Source organism: Poecilia latipinna, unplaced genomic scaffold (genome assembly GCF_001443285.1).
Source record: "Poecilia latipinna isolate Pla-1442-1.1 unplaced genomic scaffold, P_latipinna-1.0 Scaffold2354, whole genome shotgun sequence".
NCBI classification, from domain to species: Eukaryota; Metazoa; Chordata; class Actinopteri; order Cyprinodontiformes; family Poeciliidae; genus Poecilia; species Poecilia latipinna.
In genome coordinates this window covers 68,067-77,215 of record NW_015114970.1, presented here as the reverse complement: position 1 = coordinate 77,215, position 9,149 = coordinate 68,067, and the positions used below count along the sequence as shown (strand labels likewise).

General features: G+C 37.5%; 1 long non-coding RNA gene across 1 annotated transcript in view; it reads right to left on the bottom strand.

Annotated features, from left to right (window-relative positions):
• Positions 1 to 8,878, bottom strand: part of LOC106937459 (uncharacterized) — a 21,121-nt gene extending 12,243 nt beyond the window's left edge. Inside the window, exons 1-2 of the long non-coding RNA XR_001422400.1 lie at positions 8,868 to 8,878; positions 1,009 to 1,015 (exon numbers count right to left, since the gene is read on the bottom strand). This is a non-coding gene — a long non-coding RNA (uncharacterized LOC106937459). The remainder of the gene's footprint in view (positions 1 to 1,008; positions 1,016 to 8,867) is intronic.
• Positions 8,879 to 9,149: the final 271 nt, after the last annotated feature.

The window sequence follows — 9,149 nt, the reverse complement described above, 5'->3', positions numbered from 1 at the left end:
GTGTGCCGGGAAAACTCCCACGGCAGTTATGAGAAGACTACATTTCCATTTATCTCGTGTGATTTCCCATGATCTCGCATGATCTTCTGTCATCTCGCTATATAGTTTTCAAGCTTTCTCCTGCGATTGAATCATTATTATAGGAACAGAGATAGGATCAGATTGTTTGTGAGAGACTGGATTCTTTTTCATCTGTTGATTGCCCCATGGATTTATTTCATCGGATGAATGAAAGCAGTATGTGCAAACTCCTTGAGCAACAACATCTCAATCACCATTTTCAATCCATAGTATTTGGCAATGTGGTAAATGGCCTTTGCCTGTATCGTGCTTTAACAAAGTCCAGGGGACTCCAAAGCGCTTCACACTACATTCAGTCATTCACCTTTTCACGCAAGGCAGTGGTGAGGCTGCCATGCACCAATGCCACCAGGCCCTCTGACTACAACCAAGCAGGCAAGTGTCTGACTTGTGTCAGTGAAGGCGGATGGACTGGGGTTCGAACCGCCGATTATGGGACAAATTCCTGCCACCATCACCACCATCGTTCCATGACAAGCTTGAAATTGATAATTCCATAGTCAAACATCTTTTTATCAGATTTTGCTGAAGAGCACACATGGCATCAACTGGATGGGGAACCCTGCAACAAACAAATATGCCAAGAGATTCTAGTGAAGCTGGCAGCCCAAGGGCACACATGCCCAATGACACCACAACTCTTTGTGCTCACTGATCGCCCACGTTTCCACATTCCTGCCCATATTCACCCCCACATACTGAGGATCAATACACCCAACTTGGCTAGAACTTAACCAAACATTAACTGGCTAGAGTGAAACTTGACAATGGCTTTAGTCTGTAAAGATGCTGAGACCCACTCTCCTCTGGAAAGTTTGTGGTACATCTCCTGTCTACTCCAGCATGGGTTAATTGAATAGCTAATGAGTCTTGGCAGAGCCTTTATTTGAATTCAAATTTCACTCTTACATGTAAGAGTGAAAACACCATATCCCTGTCATGCCTAAGTGATCTCCAACCAGAAATGTACAAACAGGTAACCGAAGTTTAGCCAGATCTGATCTCAGAAAAAAGCCCTTTGGCTGCATGGCCAATTATAGAAGAGCATTAACACATTACTGCATGTTTTTCTGTAGCGTAACTAGTTTTGATTCTTTCAGTACTGTTGCCATGACAACTGGAACATTTTTGCCAGTGTCTGTCAGCTGTGTATTTATTGCTGCTTGGCACAACTTCAAACACAGGATCTTTGTTTAGTATGAAGTGTGAACTTATTTGAAAATATCTACTGAATATTATGAGCCTCATTCATTACAAATGTTACATTTGCTTCTCTTCATCCGTTTTCCTCTTTAAGTGTAAATTATATCCAGAGTGTCACTTGTTTTGCATTTAAACATTCAAGTTTGCATAGGAAACTAAATTAAAGCTTGCAGCCTATTGGGAAGGAAGCATCAGAAAATATAATTTCTCCAATTTCTCCCCAGATGTCAGACATATTTCCATGTCAATAGTGATGGACAAAAATGGTTCTTATTTTGTGGACAGACCTTTGATACTGTTCAGCTGTCCACTCAGTTGAACAGTTTCAAAATGATGTGCCTAATTTCTTTTAGCTTTGTGACCTCTCTTCCCACAGTGAGATTGAGTAAAAACAGTTAAGAATTATATAGGTAAGATAGAATATGTCCAAAATCTTGGATAGTATGAAGTTCTTCTATCCAAGCTCTTTTCTAATTTACAGAGCTTCAAGATAAGTAAGTATATCCACAAGTTGTCTTGTTTTCTAACTAGTTATCAATGAGACATTGAGAGCCCGTTTCATTCAGACTTAATAAGTTAAGTCATTAAGTCTCAGGGTGCATTCCGCCAGCCCTGTTTAGTCCACTTTAAGCGAAGTCTAGATGGTTTGTGTAGAAAATCCGGTTCGTTTGGAGGGGTGTGAATGTGAAATCGAAATTGGCCAATGACTAATTGTTTATTTGTTGTGAAAATGTAGCAATGACTAAGTTGCTGGGCAGTACATAATTATGCATACTTAGCAGAGGTAATGGCTAAGTTTGCTATTACCTTAGCAGAGGTAATAAAGGGAATCTGTTTCATTTGTTATGCAAGTGTTAATTAATACTATAAATATGTTAGGCTGGGTTCATATTGCACTGCATACAGTAGTGGGTTGCTGCTGGAGAACTCGTGCATACGAGACTTTTTCTTTTAGAGTTTGGAATCCGGAAATTTGAAGCAACATTTACTTCTGTCAGCATTTCTCAAACAGCTTTCCTGAATTTTAGAAAGGTAGATATGAAGATATAATTTTTTTATGTGAAATGGTTTCATGTTGAATGGTTCAAGATAAAGTGTCATACTCAGTAGGACAGGTGTATGTTTACAATAAATCATAATGTAAAGCCTCAATTGGAGGTGTTATTCTGAGAACCTGAGAAAGCTCTCCATCCCTTGCAGAACTTGTGTGCTTCTCTCTGTTTCAGCGTTCAGGCCTAGCTGTTCAGCACTCTCACCCACACACATGCAATGTGGCGTTTTGTCTGAGCTGCTCATCAGCTGCCTGTAGCTAACACTGTAACAGGAACCAACACAGCCACATCCTGTCTTACATCAGAAACAGACTTGTGTTACCAATGGCAACATTGTGCAATTAAAACCAAACATTATCGGATCAATGCCAATCTCATTAATAAGGCAGGGTAAACTTTTGCTGATTGATGCAGGGCAGCAATAAAAAACACATTTATCTTTTCAGGGCCTGATTTGTTACCGCATTGGCTGACTAGCAGTAAGCTTCTCTCCATCCCAGATGTTGCTGGACTCATTGGTTTAGCATAAACTGTGGAGTGAATCGATTATTTCTCAGTTTGCAGAAAAAGATAACCAATACATTATTTCATACCCAGGTCATTCCAAACCTGGATATGAAATGACGCAGGTCTGTTTAAATCTGTCCTGTCTGGGTTTTTATTACTATTTGGTCGTCTTCTTTGTTTTCTTGCTGTTCTATCTCTTGTTGCTGTTATCTGCCTGTCCATTCCACCTCTTCTAGGCTAGTTTTTTCTTAGGCAAGTCAAGTTTGTTTGTATACCACATTTAAACAACAAGGCAACGCGATGTGCTTTACATTATGAAAACACAAAACAACAAATGAGCAAGACTCGTTATATTACAGTGGCAAAATAAAAGAAAGTGGTGAAAAGTTGGAATACATACTACAATTTATGATGGTCCAGTTAATGTTTAATTGTTGATTTAAAGGGACTCGGTGTTTCAGCTGTTTTGCAGTTTTCTGGAAGTTTGTTCCAGATTTGTGGTGCATGGAAGCTGAATGCTGCTTTTCCATGTTTGGTTCTGGGGATGCAGATCAGATCAGGAAGGTTGTTATAACAACAGCAGATCTTTAATGTATTGTTTTGCTAAACCCTTTAGTGACTTATAAACTGACAGCAGTATTTTAAGGTATATTATTTGAGCAACAATGAGCCAGTAGAAGGACTTTAGAACTGGATGATGTGCTCTGTCTTTATGGTTTTAGTGAGAACACGAGCAGCAGCGTTCTGGATCACCTGCAGCTGTCCAATTGACTTTTCCAAAAAATAAAAATGTAAATATAAATACTTTATGTAGTATGGATTGATGTTGTCTACAAATCTCTCTGACCAACATTTCTAAATACAAGTTGAAATGTTGTAAGCTTGTTTAGCTAATTGCCATAAAAATATATATTTTGTGTTATGGAATCTGGGCTTTCTTCTTAAAAAGAGGAAGACATTCTGGCATTTAAAGACTTAACAAAATCCTGAATATATTTTAGACATGGTGAGGAGTGGTACTTGAGTTAAAAAAATGTGTAAATATGTTATATTTCTATAATATGTTTAAAGAGCTTTCTTTATGTTCAGTTGATACAGGCAGAGGACAAAATGAAGGAATCTCAAAAAATTAAGATTCTAAATATAGCTGTGTTCACATATTCATGATGCCCTTGTGTCTTTGTGTTGCTGATCTATTTTAACATATTTGTTCTTTTCCTGATCTGTTCACATGTGATCAGTGTTCACATGAATGGTTTGTAACGTGAATTGTCAGATGGTAGAACAGTGACTTCGCTTATGTTTTGATTCTTGAATGGATATGTTATAAGAGGTGTTGCCCCTCCCCCACTAGTTGCTGTGAACAGCTGGTCACTCCCATTCTTTTTCTCTTGCTTACAGGAAAGATAAAATGGGCTGTTTGGAGAGTCACAGCATACAAACTAAAGCAGCCCCACCTATTACTCTCTTTAAGGTAATGGTGCTTAGGCAGTGTGGGAAGCTAAAAGCAGCACGTGTGCAGAGTCTCTGACTACAGATTCTGCCCAAGAAGATTTTTAGACTACTAGTTTGACTCTATAAACAGCAGAATAGCAATGTGTGCTATATTATAAAAGAAACATCTTTATTATTAGTTTAAAACTTTAAACTTTAGACAGTATGTTCTACTCTGACATACTGTCCAATGTCAGAGTAGAATATACCAGTCAGTCTCCAGACATTTCTCATGCCTATTTGGATGATATGAAGTTGACAGAGCCCTTCTGCATGTTAGGTTTAAAAACAAAACTGGTGTAATATTTGCAGAACAGCTTGCCCATTGAAGGAATAAAACAACAAAAGTATTTTTCCTGAGGTGTGGTGCAACTTCACAGAGCAGTTACACTTCCTAACGTTTCTTATGAGAGCTTATACTTTGGCTCCAAAGTCCCCAGCTAAGACCTGTTTATATATCTGTACAGCTTAAGTTCTGTCATATCCCCTTAAATATCAGCCGTTTTAATGAATAGAACGTGTAAAATCAGCTTCTAAAAGCTCCCAGATCTGAGATTCTTTTTCTGTTTAGTTTTGTTTTTAGATTGGTGCTTCATGAGCTTCCCTACAGACCAGCAGAATTATAATAGAGTAATTTCTCTATTATCTTTAAATTCTTAATTTCTGTCCAATTAATCAAATATCCAGTTGCCACCAACATAAATTCTTTATTTTGTGATGCAAACTTTTAAAGTCGCAGGCATTTTATTCTTCTAGTTTGTATCTGCCAAGTGTAAAATTGAGGTAATTTGTCCAGGTATATCTGGACCTTTTAATACTACGTAAGGCCATATAATGAAATTCCTTCTGTGGTATTTCATGACTATCACAGCTTCATATACCTCCGTAATTTTTAATGCAAGGTGAATGTAGCTTAATATGCTAACTGTTCAATTTAGCTTTTGTGACGGTAAAATCCCCCACTTCATATTCGACATCACACCATCACACTTTTCAAAGCCTAAACTCTCAGGGGTTGTAGTCTTTATTTTCTCAAAGGTCAAGTAAAAATGTCAAACTGAAAAAGCAAAGTGGTGGAACAACCCCTTGGTGGGTATAAATTGACGCCGAGTCTGCACCAAACATCTCGTTCTAGGTGACACAATTTCCTTCTAAAGCTGAATAAGAAATCTACTACAATCATCATTGCAATATCATTATGTGCAGTATCTCAATGAAAGACATCTTTGATATAGTACTTATTAGGATATTATTTTTACATGCTATGCATACAAGTTTTGCATGCCAATAATCATAATGTATGGTCTGTTGTGCAGACTTCCACTGCCTGTAGTTCTCACATTTTTAGTGGCTGCATTGCTAAAGTTTGCCAAGAGAGACATTAAGATGAACGGATGTATATTAAAGAATAATGAAAATTTGTGGCAATTTTAACAAGAAGAGCAACCTGTAACCCACCTTTCTTGATGCTAAGAACAGAGTAAAAAATGTTTCTAGATTAGGGTTCTCAAAATGTCTGCAAATCATTCAAAGATATTCATTTGCCTCGAAATTGATGTAATCTGACCCATTTATATTTGCCTAAGTTGTTGAATATCTTCCAGCAGCAGTGCAGCAATAAGACACCTGTTTTTCCCAGTTTTATTTGCACTTCATTTACTTCATCTGTTGTTTTATTGTGTTCATGAACTTTTATACACTTTTCCTTGAAGTTAACCGCAGTTAACCGCACTCAAGACTACATGCATTAACATTAGAAGTCACTAATGTTGCCAATTTAGTGACTTTGTTGCTATATTTAGTGACTTTTTTGGCCAAAAATGGAATTGGTCAGCCAGACCTTTTAAAGATTGGTGATTGACCAGAAAACTACAATTGGTGCACCTCAAATTGTGAACATCTGCTGTAAAATAACAATAGTGTCATCAATTTCCCTGTAATGGCAGAGTTCAGGATTTGGAAGCTTTTATGCTTCTTGTTGTGCCACGATTATATTCCAAATATATTTTTATACTCGGTGTTACAGGGATGTCTTTCTCTATATTGACTTCCAAACCTGTTTAGACCAAGCACCTAGGACTTTGTTTTCATACCAATTGCTTTACTTCAAGTTGTATCCCAAGGTTACCGAAAAGTTGACATGTCCAGATGTTTGAGTCCTTACTACACTGGGATAGATCTGAGTCTCTTATTCTGTTTAATGCTGCTAGTGCCTTTATCCTAGTCTGTAGCTGACTCCATCTAATGATAACCTTTAACTTTTTAAATATTGCCTGAAATTGTTTTGTTACCTTTTAACAGAAACTGCTCACATTATGTATTGAAATTAGGGGTGCATCAATTTTTTGTAAATATTTAAGCAAGCCCTCATGAAACAAAAGGATTTCCCATTCTTCATGAATCTTCCTTCAGATCAAACTGTGCTCATCATATCAGATTTGGTGTTCTTATTCATCTATCTGATTCTTTGGTCAACAACAACTCTCCAACATAATACATCCAAAATCTATATGGTAACCAACTGCTGAAGCACAAAGATGTTCAGGCTTTACTGTAGATCCACTGCTTGCTACTTGTACAGAAGGATGTTAGGATGTTACCACTTGTATATTTAGCAGGCTGTGTGAATGTTGCTACGGAGACAAAGGTTCCAGTAGGTCTGCTCTGAACTGTTCAGGCTCTCTGTATAAAATGTGGCTTTCTGTGCCCTTTCCACTTGGTCAGCTGGCTGCCTCCTATCTGAGGCTCATCCATGAGCTTCTGCAGCCATTCTCTAAAACACATAACACATACATGGTACAGACCAATGAATAATTACTCATTACTTCATCAGTCACATTATTTCAGAATTCTGTTTTCTAGGGATCTGACTGTTTTAAATTAATGGAGCTGTAGTTCTGCTTTGGAGTAGCAGAGGAAAGATTTGGTGGTTTGTGTCACTAGGCTGAGGTAAGGATGCGGATTACATAACATCATCAGAAGTATGAGAGAGCTGTTGGCTTCATTGTCTTTTGGAAAGACTCGGCTTTCCTTTTCTTCTGTTGGGTTATAAAGAGATATGGTTACTAGTAAACTGTGGAGGTCAGTGGGTCAGCAGTGATTTAAGTGTCCATGGTAGAGCCTTCGCCACTGCAGCCTTTAATTAGACTCGGTGCTCTGCTCTGATGGGAATGTGCTCCTCTTCGTGCTGATCCTTTGAAATTCTCTGATGCTCTTTAAGGCTGTATAATCTCTTGTCCCAGCATGTGAAGCTTCTCTTCTGCTAAAAATGAGGAAGGCCTGTACACCTGAAGTATACCACTATTACCACTATTATGGATGAATAGCAGTGGGAAACTGGACTCTAAAACCCATTGTTTTGTAGAGAGCATCCATTCTAAATGGTCATTCAATGGCCTCATTATTGCCCCTTTGGGGAATGACTGTCAGGGGATGTTTTTATTGATAATTTATTTTACAGGAACCATTTGTTGCCCCAAAAGACATCTAGAACTAGAACAGGACATGGACATTGTGGACTTGTTCTACTGTCTTGTACAGTAGAACAAATGTGTTTTCAGTTAGCTGAAAACAATGGGAAACCATAGCAAAGACCTCCTTCATAGATGCATGTCATTCAGTCACCACTGACTACTCTTATCATCAGTGACTCCTTTTCTCAGGTCTTTTAGTAGGTTTGCCTCTTCATTGGTGGGTCGTCCTGCTCTGCAGTGGTCTTACTAGGTTATATGGTCTCTGCTGAGTGCAAATGAAAGTTATCAGCTTGTTGTGTTGTAAAATGATCTTTTCATGTTTTTTTGTCTTTAGTCTCGTGTTTAAAATGTGGATGAAACTTGATAGAATTAATTTTATATTTCCCCCTTACATTCAAATTCTCCTACATTCTTCCGGATTGCTCTAATAAAGTTAATTAATTCGTTTAATTCCTTCTGCAAAATTTGTTTTGCTGAAGTTAAAAACATTTAATCAGAATTGGATGGTATTGTGTTAGTGTCCCTATAAACTCGGCTTTCTTGAAAACACAGTAGCTCTCATCTAGTTGTCATGTGAACTTTGAGTGAACTTTTACAATATTGCACAAAAAAACACATCTAAGAACAATGGAGACAATCCTCCTCTCCAAGCTGAAGGTTTGACATTTTTTTTGGGAAAGTTCACCATGTTGAATGCTTTAGATATTTTTTTGGAAAAGCCAAAAACCAGTTCAAGTGAGTGTGAAAACGTTCTTGCAAAAATCAAGAAAGTTATTTAAAATTTTGTTCTTTCCATCAACTTTTTCTAGAGATGATGATAGAAAAAGTTTATAGAGAAAGCTTCTATAATCTTGGGACAACACTTAGCTAAGACAAGCATCACTTTTACTTTTTGTTTGTAGGGGCTATCTGACTATTCAAACTGCTGCAAAGTACTTAGAAGGTTTCTAATGATACATTCTTAGATATAATGACAAGACAACATAATATTAGGTTCACTGGCAAAAGATGGGATTTTAGCTGTGTTTTGGAGTTTATTTATATAGTGCAGATTCACAACAGGTTTTGTCTAAAGTCGCTTTATAAAACAAACAGATTCAGTTTTTATATAGACATAGTCAATTTATTTAAATTTACTGATTTGAAGTGAATATTTTGAACCTTTTGAGGAAAATGGAAGTGCCTGGGTCATATGGATGTGTCCTTTGGAGACAAAATGGAAACCAGGTGTACCTCAGCATGGCTGCAAGGCTTGGAATGCAAACAAAATTAGCCCATTTAAAATCGGATGGACACTGACGGTGGTGCCAGTTTGCACCATGTAAAACTTTCAATCATT